The sequence below is a fragment of the Planococcus citri genome, chromosome 3 (genome assembly GCF_950023065.1).
Source record: "Planococcus citri chromosome 3, ihPlaCitr1.1, whole genome shotgun sequence".
Lineage (NCBI taxonomy): Eukaryota > Metazoa > Arthropoda > Insecta > Hemiptera > Pseudococcidae > Planococcus > Planococcus citri.
The window spans coordinates 15222639-15249389 of record NC_088679.1 but is presented as its reverse complement, the minus strand read 5'-3'; the positions used below and the strand labels follow the sequence as shown (position 1 = coordinate 15249389).

Here is a 26751-nt window from a genome sequence, read left to right as displayed (position 1 = left end):
GGAGGCACATCATTAAAATTAACAAATCGTTCGTGACTTACAATTAGACAAAACTGGGAGCGGGCATATACAATGTCTTCAAAACTCCTTCTCGTGTTCCCAGATTGTAAAACCCATCCACACAAGCTAAAATACTTCTGGCATCTGTTTTTCCCCTGTCAAATTCAGGAACTTGAACATATATGGTAATCTCCAACATCTGGGTTCGGAAAATTGGCATCAGATTTTTTTTCTCATTTTCAGAGCTTGTTTCTCCAAATTTTCCTAGCAATCGTCTCTTTTTCTCTTCCAACTTTCTGTTTTATGGCACAATTCACAAACAAGTTCCTTCATTTCTTACTTTATCGCTGTTCATTCATTGAATTCACACTTTAACTGAACACACCTCGTGTATATATAAAATAACTAGGTAAAGTGTAGAAAAAAATTAAATTTCATACTTTTTTGTTAATGTATGAAATAACTACTTAGTTATTTCATACATTAACTGGAGTAAATGCTTTAACGGTAACATACACTTTGTAATATATGGCATCATATGCCTTCACATTACGATCATCCATTTTCAGCAAAACAATATTATAATTTAATAATTAATCGAAAAAACGTCTTACATCTGTACACCACCATAATCAACAATGGTGTGTGATAACCTCCTATCCCATAATCAACATGCGACAGTAGCGCTCCTGGTGATAGCGGACTCGCCAATTGAAGAACTTGAGGCATACTACAGAGCCAACTACCCGAGACCAAACCCAGCTAAGACAGAAGCTGGTTCATTCCACCTGCAAAACTGTGAGGCCAAGAGACAGCTCAACATCCAATGTGGAAACACTGCACTGAATCACACCGACCACACCAAATATCTAGGAGTGACTCTGCATAGATTACTCTCCTACCAGCAACACTGTGAAAAGATCAAAATGAAGCGCTATAGCGCTGTGTTATTCAGTTGCAGAATATGCAATATGCATGCCCAGTATGAGGACGATCAGCACATGCTAAAGAAGTAGATGTAGGTACCCCTGAACAAAGCCTGTCAATTGGTGACAGGGTGTCTCAGACCAACTCCACTCACAGCTCTACATTGTCTCACAGGGATTGCACCACCGGAGGTACGTAGGGAGGTGGCTGCCAGAGCAAAAAAAACTAAAGCAACACGCAACCCCCTACACCCTATGTATGACTATAATAAATTACCAGAGAGCAGACTAAAATCCAGACACAGTTTCATGAGCAAATCATTATCTCAAGGCAGCCAATTGAAATACAACCTCTGGAAAACGCTGAATAGACTGAGAAGTGGAACAGCACACTCAAAATCCAACCTTTGCAGATGGCACTTGGCTGATGATGATCTATGTGAATGTGGCGAGAGGTACAAAACGACAGACGCAAGTGTTGATTGTATGGTAACTTTGATGCGGACAAACTGGACCAGGCAAGATCCTCAAATACTGGGACAGGAAGGGAATTTAGACAGTCGACAGGATAAGAGAAAAAAAACTTACCATTGCCATTCAAAATTATTCATAATTAAACACTAACAATTGTTTGTGATTGACGGTCATTATCAGTAATCACGTGTAATTTACCATGATAACTGGTGTTGGAGTTGACTAACTATTACAACTACATAATTGCTGGTAATTTTTTATAAACACTTGGAAGTTATTAGTAATTCAACATAATGACTGGTAAGTTGTAGTTACTGATGATTTACCGTTATTACAAGTATTTACCTGAAATGTACCATGATTATTGGTGTTACAGTTCACTAATTATTACAGGTAATTACTGGCAATTTACCATAAATGCACTCAAAAGTGTCAGTAATTCAGCGTAATTACAAATAGGCCTACATAATTACTGGTAATTTACTACAATTACAAAGAATTACCCGTAATTTATCATAATTACAAATAATTACATGTAATTTACCGTGGTAATTTACCATAATTACAAGAACTTAGGTACAGTAATTAAGATACTGCCACTTAGCCACTTTTAGAATTAGAGGACTTTCAGTAGGTAATATACAAGTTCAGCTATTGATAAAATCGGGAAGAATAATGTACAATCGAAGAATCAGTTATTGAATTTTGACAGTTCTGATTGAAATCTCATCGATGGTAAAATTTGTGAAGTTACATAAAAAAAGTAAATTTACCTAATGGTGCAGCGAAAATGTGTATTTATTTCGAGGATGAATTGTTTGGCTGCAAGTGGTTTGCGCACAAATGGGAGAAAACATAACTCGTTTGCGCACAAAATTAGAACTCGTTTGCGCACAGGAAACTTAGGGACATATAGGGACAATACGACTCGTTTGCGCACATATTTTCCTTCTCACTTTTACAGGCTTAGGACTGTCTGCTTTAGCACCTTGTCGAATGGAATTGATTTTCAGATCATTCTCTTGCTGTAATTGCAGTATAACGTCAGTAACAGCATGAATATTTGGATGTGGGTGGTAGAATTGACCGTTGAAATGGGAGTGAAAACTTTCAACCGCATTTGTTGTTCGAGGAGACGAGTCTGGTTCCGCTGCCCAAATATCAGGTGGAAAAATCGATGATTCTGTAATGTAGTTGTCGAAAGGTAATCGGGAAAAACCATTTCCATTGTTGGAGCTGCGGATATAAGTTCGGTGAAACTATCTGATACTTCATCAGCATTTAAATACGAAAGTCCAAAAAAAATTTTCAACCATTTTCCAACCTCTGATTCTTTGTTTCGGTACTCCTGCAGCAATATACGGTTTTTTTGAATGTGCCTGAACCCGGATTGGCCTAAATGGAACTTACAAGCTCTTAATTTACACTCCGGAAACAACGACTTGAGAGCATTATGAGCAGCTTTTTCGAAATCAGCGCAGAAAGTACGAATGTTCAAGGTCTTTCCCAAGTACTGATGGCACAAAGCACTAACCTTGTTCCACATGGTTACATATGTAATGTAGTGACCCATTCGATGAATCTAAAAAGCTACGAACTATGTACAATTGCATACATGTGCGCAAACGAGTTGTGGTCACTACAGCTACCCTGTGCGCAAACCACCTTTACCTGCTGCGGTCACTTTCCCCCATCTGTGCGCAAACGAGTTACGGCCAATTGTTTGTACGCACTTCACTTGTAACAAGGGAAATGTCCCAACTGACATACATAGCTAGGTACCTTATTATCGATCCGAACAAAAATGAAATCGAAAGAACACTCCAAAATACACCACTAGTAAAAGTTTCAGATGCTGGAATCCTTTGTTTTTTCGATTTTTGGAGAATTTTTGAAAATTCAAGTTTGACACATTTCTTACGAGGAAAAACTCAAAATTTGATCGAAATGGCATAAACAGCTGTAATTTAGTGTACGACATACGTATGTATTTTCAACCCTCCCGAATCGATTTGTGGCGGTTTCGAGCAGTTTTAGAGCCACCAGCGAATTTTCGAATTCTCCAGTTGTCTAAAAAACGTTGCCGGGTGGAAATAAAATTAAGCACCAATAAACTCTGTTAGTTGAGCTTAAAGCTCTGAAAAATGATGATTTGTATTTTCGAAAATCGCCTATACTCGGCGCGAAGAAAAAATACTCGGAGATGAAATAAAAACGCATGAGCACACGACGACATCAGTATTACAACTGTTTTTCTATATTTTTTAAAAGTATAAGAAAATACCATATTTCTACATACGAGGGAGACAAATTACCGCAAACCTCGCCCATTCCATCTCACCCTCGATTCTCACAGAGTGTAAAATGTACTGCAGGCGAGTGTCCGCCTAAAACCAATTAGTAGGATGTAAACATGACGAGCACTTAACTGCAACGTATTATTGATACATTCCAGAAGTCTCAGGCTTGCATTTCGATTTTTTTTTTTTTTTAAATAATGCACACATACAGACGTTGCGATCCCTTCCGTGGGAACCGCGTAAAATTACGTACATGAACTTTGAAATCTACCATAATAAATCTATTTTTAAATCCTAATATTCTAAATCGTATTTCTAGTATTTTTTCTTAAAATAATGCATTACATATCAACAGATTCCCCCCGCTGAGACCGCAGGTCTCAGGAGAGAAAAAATGATAATTTTTAAACATCTTAAACATTTATTTCTAAACTACGTACACACAACGAAATTCAATTCAAATGCATAACCAAACAATCTTAAAAGTATGCATAACCAAACCATCTTAAAAGTAATCTCTAAAATTAACCCCAAAAGTGTTGTTGTTGTTGTTGTTTTTTTTTTAATTACCTATTTATCCTCAGGGAGAATTACTAAATTAGTAATATTTCGTGAACGAATTTGTCCACCAAACTCCACATCTACCACACGAACTAATCCTTCCTTGTCAGGATACACTTTTCTTACAATTCCTAATGGCCATTTAAAGGGTTTTGGTTGATTGTTTTTAACAAAAACCAGCTGACCGACCTTAACATTTGGAACTCGATTTTTCCACTTATAACGTTGCTGCAATTGGTTTAAATAGTCCTTACTCCAAACAGACCAAAATCCTTTAAAGACATTTTGAATTAAAAGCAACCTACGACTCAAATTAACCTCTTCAGAATCAATAGCAGGTACTGACATAATATTACGACCAATCAAAAAATGGCTCGGAGTCAAGATCTCTGTACCCTGCTCTACACCTCCTTTGTAGCACAAAGGCCGCATATTTAAAACAGCTTCGATTTTTGCAAACAAGGTTCGAAATTCTTCTATATTCAATGCATTTTCCTTTGTAACAGCCACCAAGTGCTTTTTGAAGCTTTTCACCGCAGCTTCCCAAATACCTCCTTGATGAGGCGAAGCAGGTGGTATGAAACGCCATTCAAAATTTTCAGTAACAGAATAATCGAGCAACTTTTTCTCATCCAATTTGAGAAAATTTTTTGTACCAACGAAATTGGTACCATTGTCAGAATAAACGATTGCAGGCAAACCTCGACGAGAAACAAAAGTTTGAAAAGCTAATAAAAACTTTTCAGTTGATAAGCCTGACACAATTTCAATATGTACTGCCCTAACAGTGAGACAAACGAAAATTGCAGCATAAATCTGATTATATCGAGTAGATCTATGATCTGTGCATTTGCAAGTAAAGGGACCCGCAAAATCAACACCAACATAAGTGAAAGGTGGAGCAACAGTGACTCGTTCCTTCGGAAGTTGTCCCATGAATTGTTGTGCTGTTGCTGCCTTCATTCGAGTGCATAAAACACAATTACGAATTATGAATTTTATCAAATTAGTTGTGCCACCTACTAACCACATTCTCCACGAGATAAACGAAGCGATAAATCGGCGATTTGCGTGATAATATTTCTCGTGAATATACTCACAATACAATTTAGCCAGATGGCTTTTGGAGGAAAGGAGTATAGGGTGTTTAGACTGATCGGCTAGTGACGACTTATTTAGGCGACCACCTACACGCAAAACACCATCTTTATCTAGGTAAGGATCAAGGGAAAGTAAGGCACTTTTATTTTTCAACGGAAGGTTATTTTTTAGACGTTCAATATCCTTGGAAAAGTGAATACTTTGGACAAAACAAACAACAATTTTTTCACTCTTCTCCACTTCCTCTTTCGACAAGGTAGGCGACTCATTGATTGGCTCCAAATTACGAATTCTAGCTCTAAAATTTCTAATTTTTCTGCAAATGAGCGCAATGGCGCGAATCAACCTAAGGTAGGACGAAGATCGTGAAGTAAAATCATCTACAACACCAACACAAAATGCCACCTTAACTTTACGACGTTCTAGAGCTAGATGCGTGTCTAAATTTGGGATAGGATGAAAGGAACGATAATTCTCGTGGTATAAAAACTCAGGTCCATCAAACCATCTCGTTTTCCCAACAAATTCTTCCACTTTCAATCCTCGAGTTGCATCATCAGCAGGGTTTTCATTGCTCCTTACATAGGTCCACTGACAAAAGGGAAAAACATCCAAAATCGTTCGTACTCTATTAGAAACGAACGTTTTCCACTCATCAGGTGGTTTACTAAGCCAACAAAGCACCACAGTCGAGTCAGAAAAATTAATGATATTTTGAAGAGGAATTTTCAAATTATTTGCAATACGAGACACCAAATCAACAAGCAATTTAGCTGCTTGCAGCTCAAGCTTTGGAATTGTCAATTCCTTAACTGGCGCTACTCTTGTTTTGGATAAAATAAGACGACAAAAAATTTTACCTTTTTCGTTTTGAGCGCGAATATATACTGCCGCACAATAGGCTTTATCACTCGCATCACAAAAACCAACAATTGTGCATTCAAAAGCACCAAAAATATATCGAGGGATTTTCACAAAATTTAAGTCAGTCAAATCTTTAATATACGAAACGAATAAAGCGGATGTTTCAGGACTGACTGGGTCATCCCAATCCTTTCCTTCAAGCCAAACCTCTTTCAAAAGCAGTTTACCACGTACTAAAACTGGTGAAACTAATCCTATTGGGTCAAAAGTGCGAGAAATTAACGACAAAATAATTCTTTTTGTAACGATAGTTTGAGAATCTAAATCCTCAATTTTAACTTTGACTGAGTAGTCATCCTCCTCTGGCCTCCAAATTAAACCAAGAACAGGAACAGAACACAAACTTTCAGTCATAGTTTTAGAACCACTAGCTGCATGCAGTTTCGAATCAATATTATTTAATAATTCCTTTGAATTTGACGAATATTTCCTCAAAAGGAAACCAAATTTTTCCAGAGCAAGGTGCAAACCTCTCTGAATTCTTATTGCTTCCTCGATTGTTTGAGCACCACCAGTAAAATCATCCATGAAAAAATTATTTCGAATCAAAAATGCAAGAAAGGGGTCATAGGGTTCAACCATTCTAGCAATAATTTCCAAACACATGGTAGCGATAAACGAAGCAGGCCCTGTACCATAAGTGAGCGTATTCAACTGAAACTGTTTAATTATCTCAAAGACTGAATCCCTCCAAAAAATCGACTGATATTTCCTATCCTCAATTGCAACCCAAATCATGCGGTACATTTTTGCAATATCGGCTGAGAATACATATTTATACCAACGCATGTTTATCAAAATATCATACAAATCTCTTTGAATTTTTGGACCAACCATTAGGGATTCATTCAAGGATGGAGTTCCGGCTGTGGCGTTGAAAACGACTCTCAAAGGAGTTGTCTCACTGCCTTCTCGGATAACTGCCCTATGAGGCAAAAAACAAGCATCAGGATCATAATCGGGAATGAGTGACATGTGACCCATTTCCAAATACTCCTTCATGAAATCACTGTAAGAAATTTTTAATTTCTCACTCAACTTATTTTCCACTCTGCTCAAGGCCTTCAATGCAATCTTCCGATTATGAGCTATTTTACTTTTTTCCAACTTGAAAGGCAAACGAACACAAAACTTACCATCTTCCCCTATTTTGTAAGTTTCCTCAAAATGTTTCATACAACGATCAGCTTCAGAATCCTTGACCTTGGACACAATTTCTGCCTCTTCTATCTCCCAAAATTTTCTCAAATTTTCATCAATTGACTGTCGAGTAAACCCAACAAATTTTTCAGCTCCTTTCTGTAAAACTGTCCCTGAAACGATCCAACCAAACTGCGACAACCTCAAATCCAAAGTTCCTACTCTCAAAGACTGATCTAAAATGCATTGGCCAAAATATTCAGCCCCAATAATCATGTCAATATTACTAATTGAAATATTGCGATCAAGGTAGGCGGGATCGGCTAAGGGAACATTACGTAAGGCATTTAAAACGTCTTTTGAGAATTCAGCATTGACTGTGTATTTCATGGCAGAGGCTGGAACGATATCCGCCTGCACCTCTAAACGAAATCTGTCCTTTTTAGACGAAACAATTAAATCGACACTCGACGATGTTTTTGTGCATGAAGCACCGACACCTCTTATAGATGAAACGATCGACGACCTTTTTGTAGGCAGGTTAAATTTCTTTACTGCCGCATCGGAAATAAAGGTAGCCTGTGAACAACTATCCAGCAAAACACGAAGCGTGCCAACGACATTACCACACACAAATCTCACAATAGCAGATGGCAACAAAACTGTTTTTTCCACATTTTTCTCTGTTGCCACGACACACGATAAAGATTCTTTCTCTGAAGCAGTAGCCTCGGACGATTTAGGCACTACAGGTTGTACAATGACTTTTGCATCTACTGATTTCTCCTTACTTTTTGGCCCATTTTGGGCACTTAAATTACTGCCAAAATGTAACAAGTAATTATGCGGATCTCCACACTGACAACGAAATTTTTGACTTTTGCAATTAGGAGACAAATGGCCATAGCTCAAACAAATCACGCATAGCGCTTTACTCTTACAAAAAAGTTGCCTCTCTTTAGGAGACATACTCAAAAACTCAGTACACGTATATATCGCATGCTCTCCATTACATTTCTTACAAGCAGGCTTTTTATTTGTAATAGCCACGAATGTTGATTTTTTATCCTTTTTAATCATATTGCTACTAATCTTTCTCTCCTCAGTACGTTCATCTACAACATGAGCTCTACTTTGAAGAAATTTATCAAGATCTTTGAATTTTGGATAAAATTCCATATTTGTGTAAAAATTCTCCCAATCACGTTTTGTATTATCATCTAACTTCGAACGAATGAGAAATGCTAAAAACCTCGAAAATGTTGGATTTACCTCCTCACCAATGGAAGTCAATCCTCGAATTACGCTATTAGTCGTATCTAAGAGATTTTGGATTCCATTTTCGTTTTTGATCGTTTCTAGGCTCACCAATTTTTTAAAGAAAGCACCAAGCACTGACCTCGGCTTACTAAACCTATAAATTACATGAGACCAAGCCTCAGCATACCCATCTCTAGAGATTTCGTAATGATCAACAATATTAGAAGCTTTCCCTACTAAACACTTTTTTAAAAAATATAGCTTACAGGTAGGACTGTAGTCGGCATTCTCATGAACTAAATTCTCGAACATTGATCTCCATTCCTGGAATTTGGTCGCGTCTCCATCAAAAGTAGGGGGTTCAATTTCTTTCATTATTGGCGCGTACCTGAAGCCGCTTGACGATCCATTTCCTGAACTACTGCTACTGTTACTATTGATAATTGATTCCTCAGAACGATTTTTATCCAAACCAGCTTTGATCCACGCAATTTTTGATTTGACATCGACTTCAAGCTCGGTGGCCACATCCATGTCAACGAAATATTCTTCTCTCATTTTCTTATCCTCGTCATCATCGGTTTTCAGCTTTACAATGATTTCCTCGGATAGGCTTTGGAATCTGGCATTTTCTGCTTCAATTTTTTGCACAATGGCTTCAAGTTTCACTAAACTTTCGAACGACGGTTCTGTTTTTTCGATATGAGCAACAACTTGATTTTTGTAACGCATCAAATTTTCATATTGGAACAATCGCTTCTTTTTTTGAGTTTCGGTCGCCATTTCGAATTTTTTTTTTCAATTTTTTAAACGAATTTTTATAATGACGAACGAACTATCGAATGCAAAAATTGGTACTTTTTTGCGGACTACATACGAACACGAAAATTGATAATTATTTTACTCGAAAACGACACGGTTCGCACAGCATCCGGCTCCTTCGGAGGACCATAATGTTAGTTGAGCTTAAAGCTCTGAAAAATGATGATTTGTATTTTCGAAAATCGCCTATACTCGGCGCGAAGAAAAAATACTCGGAGATGAAATAAAAACGCATGAGCACACGACGACATCAGTATTACAACTGTTTTTCTATATTTTTTAAAAGTATAAGAAAATACCATATTTCTACATACGAGGGAGACAAATTACCGCAAACCTCGCCCATTCCATCTCACCCTCGATTCTCACAGAGTGTAAAATGTACTGCAGGCGAGTGTCCGCCTAAAACCAATTAGTAGGATGTAAACATGACGAGCACTTAACTGCAACGTATTATTGATACATTCCAGAAGTCTCAGGCTTGCATTTCGATTTTTTTTTTTTTTTAAATAATGCACACATACAGACGTTGCGATCCCTTCCGTGGGAACCGCGTAAAATTACGTACATGAACTTTGAAATCTACCATAATAAATCTATTTTTAAATCCTAATATTCTAAATCGTATTTCTAGTATTTTTTCTTAAAATAATGCATTACATATCAACAAACTCAGATTTACAATCTTTGTGACCCTTTCGATCGATTTGGACACGTATTTTTTTTTTTAAAAATGTGCTTGAAGATATCCGTGAAAAGGTTACGAAATTTCAGCTATTTTCGTGCCAATTCGCTGAAGAAAATTTTGGATTTGAACCGGCGCAAAAATATTTTGAAAATGTGTGTCTTATATGTACTAAATTGATCGAAAGGACCACAAAGATGGTAAATCTGGGTTTATAAGTGATGAATTTTGTTTTCTCTTTTGACAGCATTTTTCCGAAATATGGAGAATCCAAATATGCGTATGCTGGAGGCTCCAGAACGGTTTGAAGCTATCACCAGTCGACTCAGAAAGCTAAAAATAGGGTGCGAACTAAATTTTTGTCCTTTACTCGTACATCAGTTCAGTCAAATTTTGATTTATTTTGTAAAAAATGAGCCAAATTTGAATTTTTAAAAATTTTTCGAAAAACGAAAAATATTTAGATTAGCAGCTGAAATTTTTACTGATCTACTTCAGGGTCCAATTTCGATTCCCTTTTGATCAGTTTAAAAATTCCTCTGTTAATATAAGTACGTGAGTTATCAACTTTCCAACGATTTGTCTCAAGTCATAGTAAATGAGGCAGGAAACTTGAAAACCATATTTATTGAAACTGAGTGAATAAAATGACGACTTGAAATATTCAATTATTGCAATCTGCGCGACATTTGAATGAACTTCTTGAATACTTAATAAATGGCTCTTGTAACTACCTATATCAAATATGGTATAGAATTTGAAATATTGCCCAAATCTCCTTTTTTCAATTAAATGGGCATTGAGTTATCCAATGCTATCGAAAACTTGAACTGTGAAACAATTTTCTATATTTCCCACAAAAAAACAAAACAAAAAACAAAAAAAACCAGCTCACTTGGTTTTGAATTTTTTGGTCCAGGACTTTGTGTAAACACTAAACAACTTGACTCGGGTAACGGTAACAACACATATATTTCAATCTGTGTAGTCGTCGAGAAGTCTAAGCTTCTCAAACAAGATCATAAATCAGTGTTGCCACTTGAATAACTTGATAGTGGCAGAACAGAGTTAACTATTGGCTCAAAGCTGTATCTTTTATAAAAAATGTGCCTCAATTTGGTTAATTTCATAGGATCATAATGCAACCAAAGAGCTTCGAAAATATTTTTTTGTTTCATTTTAAAGATACTCCAATACAAAAGAATGCCTTTGACATCATTTTACCAAAAAAAATTAAGAGAGAAGAAATCTGTAGGCATATTTTTTTGAGAAATTGTCGCCTTGTCAAAGTTTAAACATCGGTTTGGAATTCTTTTAGCCATTAGTTGTCTACACGTCGTCGTTGAAAAATTAATTACCTACAAAGGAATATTTTATACTAGTGAAAAAGAGGAAGATGAAATGAAACTTGAAGTATAGGTGTCTTTTCACCTGTTGTACGTAAGAGCTGAAACGTGCATGTAGAGTTTGAGTTGGTTGGTCTAGGTAGGTATCTGTCTGGCATCAGACGCGTATAATATTTCATATCCCTGTTCAATAATTCAAATTTACTATGAACCGTCGTCGTCGAATTCTACCTAATTAATTATACAACTGTGCATAAATACACAACTACGAACACCTACCTTTAAAGTATGCAATATCTGTATAGGTATCTTTATACACTCTTATTAACTGAGGTACGTACATGTATAAAAACTTGATTTCATGGTATTCTCGCCACTATGTTCCTGAGTAGTATTCTTTAGCTGTATTCGTTGGAGTATATAAGGCGAACCACGAACTGAAATAATAAAAATTTCAGCTCCGACGAAATTTTCTTTCAAGTTTCGGATTGTGGTCGGGTAGGTACGGTACTGCATGATGCTTTATTAAAGACATCGCGTCGCGTTTAGCTGAAAAGTAACCACTTTGCCACGTTTATATAGTTTGAAATGACATATGTCAGCGAAGCTGCTCTGTAAAGTTTAGACGAGCTTTATATCACACGACATTTAACCTTCCCTACCATCGTTGTATGTATACTTACAATGTGTGTGCGTAAACTAAAGCGTACGCGATTTGCAGAAGATTTTTCTATCATAGACGATGATGTGTGTTTTGTGGTCTGGCTAAAAGCAACAATTCTGTACCGTAAAAGGAAGATTTACTTTTTAAATTTTTACCACGATGGTGGTGGTTTTTTGTATGCTTTGGATGTGAAAATTGAAAAATTCGTTGTTTCAGATGTGAGAAACAGAGAAAATGTTGTGTTGATTTTCTCAGTTTAGAAGACGTGATGTGAGGAGCTGTGAACGTTACAGTGTTGTTGTAGATGTTCTGGTATGAAAATGAGGCCCGTGTTAATAAAATTGCATATCCTGTTCGCCGTAAAAACGCTAGCAAGTCATCAGATCATCATTCTATCTATCTTCATAAGGTGAAAAATGAATGATTTGAACTCCTTTTTCATCTCGTTTACCAAGTCAAGAATCGCTAGCTGGTGTGAGATCACTTGTTCCTTGTCTACATAATATTCTCGTGAGAGAATATTTTGTCGATTTATTGACAGCATTTAAGTTCCCTGTTCGATTGTGTAAATCAAATCACAAAAAAGTTGAGCTTTGAAAGAGAAATCATTTTGGAAAATGAAAGTTTTGAAAATACTTGAATCCTCCATTTTCAACAAAACAAATGAACAACGATAGTAAAAAAGTCATCTTGCTTTTCCCAAGTTGAGGAAAAATAAAAACTTGGTGAAAGAAATACTTTGGCCAAAAAATGAAAAAAACAAAAATATAGGCTACAAAGAGAGAATTTTTCATCAAGTCATGTGGTAAAATAATTATGTGTTTCCAAAATGAAATGAAATATCATCCGCTTTTAAGTGAAAACATTTCAGTCTAAAGTTATCTACCAAAAGCTTCCAATTTCACCAAGTTTTGATTAAAAAAATCCTCTCTTTGGGACCTAAATTTTGGTTTTCTTCGTTTTTTGAACAGAGGCTTTCTTTCACCTAATTTTTATTTTTGCTCAACGTGCAAAATTCCAGATGACCCTTTTCAATATCGTTAGTAGGTTTGATTGATTTGCTTATTCACTCTTGAAAAATGTTTTCAGAAAGTTTTTTTGGTCAATGTTTTTTACTCATGTTGGTGAATTATTTTTGAAAAAAAATTCCAACTTATATTCATTTCGTTTTGTTGGAAATGAAGAATTTGAGCTTTTTCAAAACTTTTATTTTCCGGAATGATTTCTCTTTGAAAGCTCAACTTCCCAGTGATTTGGACAGTCAATTAAAAAAAAAAATCAACGGCACTTTCCTAGTGAAGAAAATATTATCATCATTGAACTTTGACCTGGTGAGCTGTTCAGCCCGTCTGGGAAAATGTAGAAGAATTGCTTGCCGATGTATCATCAAGTCTTTTCTTCGGCCTTCCTCTACTCCTCCTGCCAGTTGGAGTGTACTCGACTTTTCAAGGGGACCGTTCATCAGGCATGTTCTGTCAACGTGTGTTCACCATTTCTTTCTGTTATCTTTCACTCGTCTAATGATTGGCTCTGCTCCTAGCTCCTTCAAGGATGTCTTCGTTCCTTTTCCTATCTTGTCTAGTATATCCTGCTGTGGCTCACATGAATCTCATTTCCGCTGCGGTTACTCTGCTTTTTATATCTTTTCTCATTCGGACCGGACACTCACATAGATGGCGCTAGTGTGCCCATTGTTCTACAGTTCAGACTGGGCTTCAGGGTTGCGGAACGATAAAACAAAACGGTATCGGTACGTGGTATTGGTATTTCAAATGTGGTGGCTAAAACGGTATTGGTTTTTCGGTTTTCATCAATTTGTACCTCAAAATTTCGGTTTTTGGTATCGGTTTTTCCAATTTTTGTGAATTTTATTTCGGTTTTCGGTTTCGGTATTGGTATTTTATCACCCAAAAATCAAGCTAATTAAAGAACACTTTGGCTTAAAATTCAGAAATTGAGAGAGTAGTGGTATAAAAGTTGAAATGAGAGGAAAATCAACAAAGAAAAGTGATCATTGAAATGAATAAACTCATTTTGTTTGATGTTGGAATTGTTTCATTTGCAGAAATATGCAAAAATGAGTACCAAAATACAGATTTTAAAATAATTTCGGTATTGGTTTTTGGTATTTTGTACCGATTTTGAAATTATATTGGTATTTTCTAAATCGGTTTTTCATTTGTCAACTTATTGGTATCGGTTTTCGGTTTTTTCAATTTTTTTCAAAAATTAGGCGGTTTTGCCGGTATTGGTTTTTCGGTATCGGTATCGTTCCGCAACCCTGCTGGGCTTTTTTCTTAACCCTTTCTTATCAGTCGTATTTTACTAAAATGTTGGATTTACGAGTTAAAAATGAAAATATGATTCAGTCATGATTAATATGCAATAATAATCGTAAAAATAATGTACATCGTCGAATTAATTTTCCAGTTTTAGCCCTTGAAATTAATGCTTTTGTAAACGCTGATAAGAAAGCCCAGTCTGAAAAATGTAAACATTCTGGCCAGCTCACTAGCGCCCCTATGTGAGTGTCCGGTCCGAATTATCCATGTTTCACTTCCATACAGCAGCATTGGTCTTGCCAGCGTATTGTAGATTCTTATTCGAGTTTTGGCTCTGACTTTTCTTGGAGGTATGGCTCGGTTTATAGCTCCGCTTACTCTCAGGAATTTACTGATCTCAAGTTGTGTGTCAACTTCTCCTTCATATGACAGCTCACATCCGAGATATTTAAAGCTTTTAACTTGTTCCACTGGCAGTCCACTTACAACAATTTTACTGCGTATTGGCTTTTTCCCCTCGAAGGCCATCACCTTTGTTTTTGATGACGAGATTCTCATTCCGTACTTATCAGCTACTTTCTGAAGGTTGTGCATTGCTCTCTGCAAGTCATCTTCATTGTCACTGTCAGCAAAGACCACCTGATCATCAGCAAACAGCAGGTTAGTCGCGAAGAGTTCTAAGGGAACTGGTCCCAAATGTAGGTAAGGTTAGGTTAGGTTAACTTAACCTTTGCACATTTAGACAAACCAAAGATCTCCAATGGTACTAGGTATCCACTGGGAGGATCAATGAGATCCCTATAAGGCCAAACCAAAGATCTCAAATGGTACTAAGTATCCACAGTGAGAATCAATGAGATCCCTATAAGGCTAACCAAAGATCTCAAATGGTACCGAAGCAGCCACAATGAGAATCAATAAGTGCGGCCTACACATAAATGAAGTTCTACACCTATGTTAAGGTAGGCCTCCCTAGCTCTTCTAGCTAAAGATTAGACATCCGATAGCCAGAAGAGAACTGATTTTACCATCGAGTTGGCTGAGTTTATATACTCCGAAAAAGGTGGGTGCACTAGCTTCTCAGCTGATGAGGAATCTGTATCTGCTGTTTAAGATTTGTATCAGCTGATTAAGATGTGTCTCAGCTGATTGAGTTCATCATAAAAATGTATTGTTAAATAAGACTTATCAGCTGACTGAGTACTCTCCTTAAAGGTAAAATAAAACAGCTGACTAAGCATATTGAAATTAGTTATGGTAGACTTCCCATAGGATTGCTAAGTAGATAAAATAGTTAACAGTTTGTTAATGTTGATAAATCAGCTGATTGTTATGATGAATAGTTTCATTACATGTCCTATAGGATCGCTATAATGGTATATAAAGTGAAACAGCTGACTGTTTGAAAAATAGATTAGGTAGAATTTATACCTATAGGATCGCTAAAGTATTTATTTGGTTTTCTTCCACTACAGCATTCCAATATTATTGGCTCCGCATGGCTCTCGATTCTTCTCGCTAGCATCTTTGCAAGTATTTTGTAAGCAGCATTTAGTAGGCTAATTCCACGGTAGTTTCCTGGGTCATTTCGGTCTCCTTTTTTGAATATGGGTATTACAATTGCAGTGCGGAAGTCTTCTGGTATGGTCACACCTGATAGTATTTTATTATAGAAAGCTAGCAGTCTCTTCTTAACGGTTATTGTGGCGTTCAAAATAAAATTCCGAGTAACTGACACCATGTGATTTATACTGAGAGATTATTATCCCACACACAATACACATGACATATTGTCATCAAGACGTGTGGGTTTTACCATAGACCATAAAGCATTTTGTGTGTTTCGTAAGCTCAATTTGCATTGAGAAAACGTCGTCAGCGAAATTCAAAAAATTAAATTGAGTTCTTGACTGTTCGCTTTGTAGTGTATTTTAGGAAAGATGTACTTACTTCACAGCGGATTGTCACGCCGAACATGGGTATACAAAAGTTAAGTTACACTGCAGTTTTCGTTAAATAATGGCAGTCCTTGTTTCGTGAATTATCATTTTTTTTTTCAAAATGAAGTTTACTAGTGGACAAGCCAAAATACACAGACAAACTGTAGCTGCTTTTTAGGATGGGTTTTCTTTGAATTTTTCTGCGAAAGAATGAAAGATGGTGAAAGATTCGAAAAGAAAGTCATAATAGTGATTTCAAATAACTAAATTTTGGATCTCAGAGTTGGGCCCTTATTGGTACATCAGGGGCTCAAATTTTTCAAATTCATTACAAAAATGAACAAGAATTGATCTGTTTGTATTTTTTGAAGTAGTTTGTTCATAATTTTTTTTAGTAGGTATTTGCACAAGTTATATACCCCTGGCTAAGATTGGTACGCATTGGCCCATTTGACTCAGATTTTTGAAATATTTCTGCAATATTTTCAACGAACCAAGAAAATTGAGAGTCGGAAATTCATTCCCATCTCGCTTTGCTGGCTCTAGGTGCTGAAAATCGAAATTCTCACGTTGAAAAAATTAATTTATCAATTTCTTTGCCTCAATTTTTTCAATTTTTACTGCGATGGAAAAAAATTGGAAGAAATTTTTTAAAGTGGTCTCTACACTATACTTATGCAGACAGTTGAGAGAGGTGAGCTCTGGTGATAGGTTGTTCGACTTTGTTGAAAGTGGTATAGGAGACGTTTATAAACATTTTGCAGCAAAAAAAATCGCCCAACAGGATTTGTTTCATATTTGAAATCCAAGTCTGAGTGCATTATTTTGCTGAAAATAAAAAATAAATAATTCAATAAACTTGCTTACTATATCATAAATTCCAGATCGTTTGTATAATAGTAAAAACTCTCGTGATCTGCATTGAAAACTTCAAATCAATATATGGTATACGAAATCCCTGAAATCTATTTAGTAACGCGTTTTTTCACACTTAAAAGTAGGTATACATTTTGGTGGATCAAATTCGTCAATTATGTTCTATAATTATTTTTATTTAAAAAGTGGAATTGCGCCATTTTGGGAACCCCCGACACTCCCTTCTGGATGACTTACACAGCTAAAATTCTTCTCCAGACTAATATCAGCTTGAAGTTTCAATTTCAGCGAAATTAGAAATCTTTGATTTTTTCCTTTCTCATTTTTTATCAGATATGATTCGATTTTTTATAATTTGGAAAAAAGTACCTACCCATTAAAAGTCTGGAAGAAATCGATCTAATTTTTTGAAATTGAAATATCACATTAGATATTTATTATGAGTCTATATCAATTTGAGCCTGAATTTTAGCTGCGTAGGTAGGTAACCCTGAAGGGGTGTTAGAAAACAGGGGTCCCAAAAAATAAATATTATGAATATATAAACCTACTTACTTTGAAGGGATTCTTCCTCTGTTACAGTGTCATGTCGTCATAAACGCGATAACTTTTATTTTCAGCTTGTAGTTTTTTTTTTTTTTAGTTAGCCAGGTTCGAGAAGCGTCCGACATTGTATCACTTGAATATTTATTATTTTATAATGTATAACGACAAAACGTTGAAGTTTTGAATCGAAACAGAGTAATTAATCATAAAATCACAAAAACCATAATCACATAATCAATCAAAAATGCCAGTCAAAACAGAAAAATTATGGAGTTATCTCATAAACTGTTTCCATTCATCCTGTAGCAGTAAATTATAGGAGGAAGCGAGCAAATTTTTTCGGCTATTTTCGGACCCCTTCGGAACCACTCGTAAAATTATAAAACGTAAATAATTGACGAATTTACTTTCAATTCAAGTTGACGGTGTAATTATTCGGCCACTTTTGATAATACACAGTGTATTGCGAGAAAAAAATGGCGGAAAACGCGTTACCAAATGGTTTTATAGCCATAGAACGGCAACCTGCTCTCAAAAATTCTTGAAAAAATTACCAGTGGTAGGAAATACGCTGAGAAATGTAATAATAGTTTGTTGGGGGGGGGAGAATTTTTTTCCAAATTTGGACTTTACTTCACATCGATTTGTAATTCGAATTTTTGCAAAGTGGATCTTAGTGTCGTTGTTGGAGTCAAACGTATTTGACAAAATTCAAGGTCCTTACCCTCAAGCATCTTCACCTTCATACCATGTTTCAGGTCGTTCACCTACGTTTTAAAAAAATGGGAGAGGGAGCTCACTAACCTGCACTGACGATGCACAATCGATCTATGCGGATTTCACTCATTGTCAGTTTCATGTCATAGTTGGGGGAACTAGGGGAACTAATTTCAACTCACCCACTTGTAAAATTTAACAAAATGAACCGAATGAACGACTTGAGTTTATTCAACAAAATATGAGATGAAGGCAACAAGAAACTATTTTGATGAATGTCACCTTTCCTAGTTTCCTCTCTATTTCTTGCTCAAAAAATGAAGGAGATTTTAGGATGAAAATGTAGTAATCTCAATAATGTAAGAACTCAATGAATGAAAATTCCTTACTGTAGATAGAGGTACTCGCTTCTTCTTAACCGGAAGATATTATTTTGATGTTGTCCTTGAAAAAGATCAGTCATTGAAACTTCTCGACTTGATTTTCTTCATTTCAATTCCAAACAAAACCTCATGTATGTACCACTCGACTACACTACCACATTTATCTACCTACGTAAACATATTTATAAAGTTACCTATTTACCCATTTAAAAGAAAAATCAAGTTCATACCCAAAATAACATCGTCGTAGGTATATTTCGATGAATTTTACGCTCACATGTGTAGCTTTTCTTCTCCCTTTTACTACAGCAGCAGTCGATTTACGATACCGAGCTTTTTTCTTCTTTTTTGTAATCGAATTAAATTTTCTTTTTATATAAGAAGAAGAGAAGTAAAAAAAAAAAAAAAAATACAATCGATTGTACTCGTAAGCTGAACTCGAGAGAACGCGAAGCCTTGGATTTTTCTTTGAAATTGGACTTCATTTTTTTTCTACTCACCCTCTCCCTCTCCCATCGTATCGTGAAAAGTTCTCAAGTCATCTGTGGATAATTGTATATCCACGTCGTAGAACGAGTCGAGTCGAACACACAGGGCAAGGGGCAGGAAAGAGAACACAGTGGGCGATGAAGGTGTATTAGAATTTCACCGAAAGAAATTTCATCCAGAAGTAAATGGAGCTTGAAAGAATATTTCATTATCGAGAGCACCGTTTAATATAGCTTATTGAATTGCTTCATGCTTTTTGTCTTGACGATCGAGAAGGGGCAGAACGATGAAACAATTTAATGATGAACAATTTCTCATATTGGTTGTTTATATGTGGCTACGCGGTGTAAAGTAGATAGGTATAGGTATGTTTATTTTGCTGGGTATTTGGGTAGGTAGGTATACATATAGGAGTATTACATATTATACATTGGTAATATTTTTAAGGGTATTTCTATGCGTAATAGCGAAGTGTCGGTTACGTTGGGTATTGGGTAAATTTATCGAATGGTTTTAACGTGTACTACGTTGTACGATACATTCGTATACATTTTTAACACGGTTTAGTAGTACTACCATTTTAGCAGGCAAAAAGAGACACACAGAAAAGAAAGATTGTGGGTTTTGTTTAAAGATGTGTAATTTACGACATTGCGACCAAGTATGATACAAATTCTCTCTCGCTCTGGCATACGAATAACTTTAAGTACGTATTATTATCACGGATGCGTGTTAATATATCGCCATTTTACACGTGTACAATTTCTAGTTCGTATATTATCGATGCTAGTGTGTGTAATTTTCGACTACAATACCGTATTCGTAAAGTATCATTACACACTGTGCATGGTTCGAAAGGCGAGCAGAGGCGGACGATTTACACAGAGAAATGTAAGAAAGCTTCAATTTTCTTACGGGTGCGAAGGTTTTATACTGGTATATGACGCGAGTTGTATCTTTTTTCGCGCTTCATTTAACGAGTACGAATACTCGGAATGCTCGCTATGAAGATGCTCCACAGCAACACATATAAGAGTTGCCGGAGCTGATACGTTTGCAACTAGTTATATACGTTTGTTTTTGGGTAGATGTATCAATTTTACACTATTGCACGTCCGTGTAAAATTTCGCTTACAGTATGCACATGAAAAGTAATGTAGAATTTGGTCAATAAAAGCCATCCTCATCTAACATTCTCAGGTGCTACCATGAATTTACCCCCTTCACCCAGGGCAACACACCCCCTAAAATGAGCAAAAGTTCCATCGCCGTGGCTGTCTCACATCTTGTTTCTAAATGGCTGGATGGTTAGCGAAGAGTGGTGATGTTCTGCAATAAAAACTGCACACATATTGTAGTTGGTATAGAAATACCTATGTAAAACGAGCTGAAGTGATTTTTGAGTAAGTATAGATAAATGTATTTGACATAAAAATGAACAAGAAAAACGACATGCTATATTACAAGTAGAAAAACTATTTAGAATAAGATCGTTGGCAGTGGTCCATATTTTTTAGAGCAAGAATTGAATATAAAATGCTGGTAAAATTTAGCAAAATGGTGCAAAATATCGTTTAAACCTCCTCTAAATGCAAGTAAATGTTTGAAAAAAACAAAAATTACTTACCTACCAAAAACAAATACAACAGGAAAAGGTTGAAATAATTGCACTATCATACATATTACAGCACCAAACGTTTCTACAAGTCCTGATGCTGCTTTTGTCAGGAATGGAGTAGGTATTAATTAGTATCTACCTCACCATTTGCTGTACGTTTCAAGGACCGATGGGGTTGGCCAGTGAAGCAAACATCAGCATCAGATTATATAACAGGAAGCAAAAATTAAGTCATTTCTATTGTTTTTAATCAACTTGAAATTTCATCAACTTAATCAGTCAAGGAGACAATTTTTTTAGTCTTTACACCTTATGTTTGCACCCTATTGCTGCACTGTGTTGTGATGGTTTATGACATCAGATCATTCTTAGCATGAACAATTGAACAGGGTATGTTGGAAGTGAAAAATTACAAAGTCACATTTACAACTAGTTCGGTTTGAAGAATTACGGTAATTTATAAGTAAAAATAAATATACACAGTAATGCGTTACTTTTTTTTCAATCCTTTCCTTAAATCAAGAACTCAGCTACCTACCTATTAGTGGTCTGCACGGGCCTGTCCAAAAGCCCGCGGGCTGAGCCCGATAAAAGTCGGGTTGGGTCGGGCCGGGCTTGTCGGGCTTTCTCGGGCTCGGGTTTCAGTATGTAACTGGTACTCAATGCATGCGCTGTGAGTACTCGTAAATAAAGAAGTGTAGCACCATGTTCTCGTCACAACAATGCCTATTGTTGGGAAAGCCATCTAGTCACATCACGCCAACGTTGCAACAAAATTTATCGGAAGTGTTGAAAAATTATTATCGGGTCGGGCTCGGGCCCATCGGGCTTGTTTCGAGCTTTTGGGTTGGGTCGGGCTTTTTGCCCGAGTACTCGGGCCGGGCCGAGTCGGGTAAGCCCAAGGGCTTGCCCGACCCGCACAGACCACTACTACCTATATGTTTCAATTAGAATGAAAGACTCAGTCTTTCCCAAAAGATAATGAAACGAGGTCTAAATAACGGCTTAATCAATAACCACATTGGGTGAGAATCTGCTGATGATATGCGACAAAAAAATGCGACAGGAATTGCAACACTCTCCACCAATACTTTTCTGGTCATTAATCAGCGAGCGTATTTTTTATTCAATAAATTCTACCAATGTCCAATATTCATGAAAATTTTTTCAGCTCTACCAGGGATCGAACCTGGGTCTCTGAGTTGGAGAGCTACTTTTCTATTTACCTAACCACCGGGACATGTGATGGATTAAATGCAAATATTTCTATATGTACAATTCTAAAACATTCGCATAAAATACTGCATTTAATGCGTGTGATTTAGCAAACACGCCAAACAATAAGGCAAAAAACAGGTTACTGGCGTATTTTGTAGTTGGTTTCTTCCAGTGTGAAGAAACACTACACGTAATTTGAAAGCACTGTGGCCTTACACAAGAAAAATATGCTACAAAATATTCACATAGCGTATTTTTTGACAGTTTTTTTTTTTGGTGCACCAATCTGCCTTCTAAACAGCACTTTTTTGCGTGCATATTCAGAATACATCAATAAACCAGCTGGTTTTGGTATCTTTTTCAGCGTATGGGCAGATTTTCCCCCAATGGAGGTAAGTCAGCTAGTTGAATATCAGAGCTGGCATGCACAACATTGAGCGTTCCATTTTGAATTCGATCCTGAATAAACAAAAACTTCCTCTGGATATGTTTTGTGAGATTGTGCAATTTGGAATTACTTTCTGCTAATCATTGAGCATTTTCATTATCAATCTGGATAACTGGAATGGGAGTTCTTCTTCTTTGTGTACTCGATTCCAAGCAACGTGAATCATCTTTAGTGCCCCTTTTTTTGGCCAGATTGGGCAAGTGGGCTAATACAGAATGTGTTACTGTTGCCTGCTTTACGATGATTGTACATGGGAGTTTTTCTGCCGAGCATTATGTAGTAGGGGTCCCTCTCCTTTCTACGCTATCTATCAGGAGACTGGCTGCATTGCTGGCGGTGTGTTTTAGAATGCTGAGTTCAGCCACCAGCTCCCTCTAGGTGCAAGAACCAGTTTCAGCTTTTTAGATTCCAACACAGATGGCGTGGTTTCTGTTATCTCAGCTGTCACTGGCAGCACTCAGTCTTAAGTGTGTAATAGCTCTTAAATCCACTCATCATTACACGCATGAACCTGCGTCTTTGGCGGGTATCAAACCCACAACTCCGGTGTGCGGAGCCATGGCTTTACCCACTACACTACTAAGCGCTCACTGGAATGGAAGTTATACCAGTTAATTTCGCTATGGCTTATTTTGAAGCATCATTTGCTGCAATAATCTCCGCTTCACATGCAGAGTCTGCCACAAGACTCTAACCACCTCTACACTAGATGACCGCAGCTCTGGTATGTTTATTATACCATTTATACCTGTAGTTGAGGACATTGGTGCTGGACAACCAGCAAAATCAGCATCACTGAAGCATTTTAGTTCATCATGCCTCGATTTTGATTGGTAAACATTAAGTTTGAGGTTCTGAGTTCCTGATAAATATCAATCACCCGTTTCAAACGATCAATATCTTTGACTGTAGGATTTTCTAGCTACCTAGATCAAATACTGACAGTGTATGAGATATCAGTATAAGTACCTCTTGCTATATATGTATAGAGTAAGGCTCCAACTTCCAACTAGTATGGGAAGTTGGATGAGAACATTTCTTGAGTATTTCTGGAATTCGCACCTTTTTCAAATTCAATTGGAGTGGTGACTGAATCACAACCACTCATTCCAAAACGATCTACAATTTTGGAAATATATACTCGTATGTTAATTGATCTAGGGTGATATCACCATTCTCTTGTTGTTATATGCGGATATCCAAGAAGTATGTTGTGGGTTTGGATACAATTTCAAATTCAAGTTGGAGTTACTCAAGAAATTCGTTCAAAATTTCTTTTTCAGCACATATGGCATGACCATCATCAGCATAAAGGGCAAAAATTAGTTTGAATAACGATTGATCTTCCGTTATGTTGAATGTACAGAATATAAACACATCACACTTTTAAACCCAAGTTTCAACATGTGTTCGTGAAAACAATAGTTCCAGACCATGTAAGAATGCTGCAATATCACAGTGATGTCATTTTGTGATGTGTGTAGGGACATTACAAAGTAATATTCCTGTGACATTTTCGCGACATAATGCTTTGCAGTGCAAAAATAAATATTTGGCCGCATGTCTCGAAAATAAAACTTTGATGATCACATAGAAATCACTAAAAGATATCACTGTGACATTTTTGCCTCAAACGCATCGATATTACACTAAATGGGTACCCAGCAAGTCAATTTACCGCGTGTCAATGAACGACAACGATAGCTTATTGGCTTATCTAGTTATTGATGCCAATTTTTTCTGAGCATGGTATCTGATTGGTTAATTTTGATTTTGAATTCATAACCATGTAGATCCGCGTAAATTTGAAGTTGATCGCCTCTTCTCCCTTGCAAAACATTTCAATGGGCATCACTTGCGCCAAACGGATGCACCTCAATAACCTCACCTTTCCCCTGTGAACTTCGCGAGCACTGCATTTCCCACCTGCCTCTCTACACGCTGTTTATCTATTTAGTGTAATATCGATGCTCAAACTATACCATTTTTACTTCTCATCGCAGATACAGTATGTTGACAATCAGTAATATAAGGAAGATTTTAATCCGAAGTAGAGGTAATATTTTTTAAAAATTATATTTGTTTGAAAATGAAACAAAAAAACAATTGCTTACTGGTAAAATATCTTCAATACAATAGCCACATCGTTCTTAGATTCTGATGTTAGTTTAGCTTCCCAAAATCTGAGAAAATATAGGTAGGTAATGGGTAATTTTTATTGAGAAATATTTTGCAGAAAATACTTATGTTTTTTATTTTACAACATCACTTACAATTAGCTAAACTAATAATTGGTACCCGATCATTTTATGATTTCAATTTTTTTCAAATATTTCAGCGTAATATTTATGTGACATTGCAAAAAGGTCCCTACACCAGTTTGGGTGATGTCTTGGTGACCATTTTGCTGGGTACATTTTATATCACCAGTAAGCCACAGAGACATCACAATGCAATATTATAATTACATCTTATCAGTGATATTGCATGATGTGATAGTGACATTGCAATGCTTACTGGGTAGTCGCTCAATATTATAATCCGAAGTATAATATTTTTTAAAAATTATATTTGTTTGAAAATGAAACAAAAAAACAATTACCTACTGGTAAAATATCTTTACTAACGAAAAATATCCTTAATATCCGAAGATGAAGGTTCAACTTCGTTAGGTACTTCTCATAATATTATCAACAAAATTATCGTGGTCTGTGAACAACAAAGTAGCGCTGAATTACGCGACAAAATAACTAGGTAGGTACTAAAAATAATGAAGTAAAAAATGTTGAGGGTGTAGATCTTAGAACATAGATATATTTTATGATGGAACTAGTCGCTCAATATTTTAATCCAAAATATAATATTTTAAAAAAAAATATATTTGTTTAAAAATGAAACAAACCAAGCGAGAGGTCTGGGGGACCTGGCAAGAGAGTTCCCCAGATTTGATAAAAAATATATCCTCTTTTTTCTAAAATTTTCTATATAGGTAACCAAAGTGATTAATTTTTTGCTATTTCTCTGTTCTGTTTTACACTACACTGAAATGAATTATGAAATAAATCCAAATCCAAAATCGTCAATAAGATTTTTTCCAAAATTAAAAATCCGAAAGCAAAAATTGAAAAATCAATTTTGGCAAAATTGGGATTTTCTGGCCAATCTTGGCAAGAACAGGAATGTTTGACAATTTTGGCGAAAATTGACCCTTTTTGAGAATTTTACCAAAAATAATCAGTTTTTGACAATTTTGACTGTAATGGATACCTACTTTTTGACTATTTAGCCAAAAATTGACTTTTTTTGACAACTTTTCCAAAAAAAAAAAAATGACACTTTTTAACTTGGGCAAATGGCAACAAAACAACAGAACCTTATAAATCAGTCTGGCAAAGACTTCCGATTGGCAATTTTGAAATAAAAATAGGAATTTTTGAAAAATGTGGGGAGTTAAAACCCATTTTTGATAGATTGCTTGTTACTTTTTTCGAACACTTCAAAAATCATGATCACGTTTTTGGCTCAAAATTCTTCTGAAATGCTCGAAAAAAGTTTTGATAGTAATTTTTTGCCTACACTTTAATCCATTTCTACAGGTCACGTGACGCCTTTTTCACAAAATTTCGAAAATCATGACTTAATTTTGAGCTCAGATCGGATAGTCTTTCAAAAATGCTCAAAAAAATATTTTCTTTGAAATATTTGGATTCCTCGCAAGCTTTTTGAAAAATCCTACAAATCAAAACCCAATTTCAGGCTCAAAATTTTTCAAAAATGCTCAAAAAATCAGTTTTGTTGTTTTAAAAATTCAGCAAGAATAGCAAAAAACATCGTTGAAACTTCTTCAAACATAAGTAAAAGCTCTAAAAACACTGTACACGTAAATTTTATCACAGTTCCTAATTGAACTACACCCTAACAAGCTACCAAATTCCCTTAAAAATTTCTTCAAAATACTCACCAACCCGACGAAAATTAAAATGTATCCAGTAATCAAGAAAACCGCTATATTTCTCGCTTTTTCTTTATTT

General features: G+C 36.0%; 1 protein-coding gene across 1 annotated transcript in view; it reads left to right on the top strand.

Annotated features, from left to right (window-relative positions):
• The window catches only part of LOC135841264 (nephrin-like), a 1354679-nt gene that overhangs the window by 847996 nt on the left and 479932 nt on the right, over window positions 1–26751 (top strand). The window lies entirely within an intron of this gene.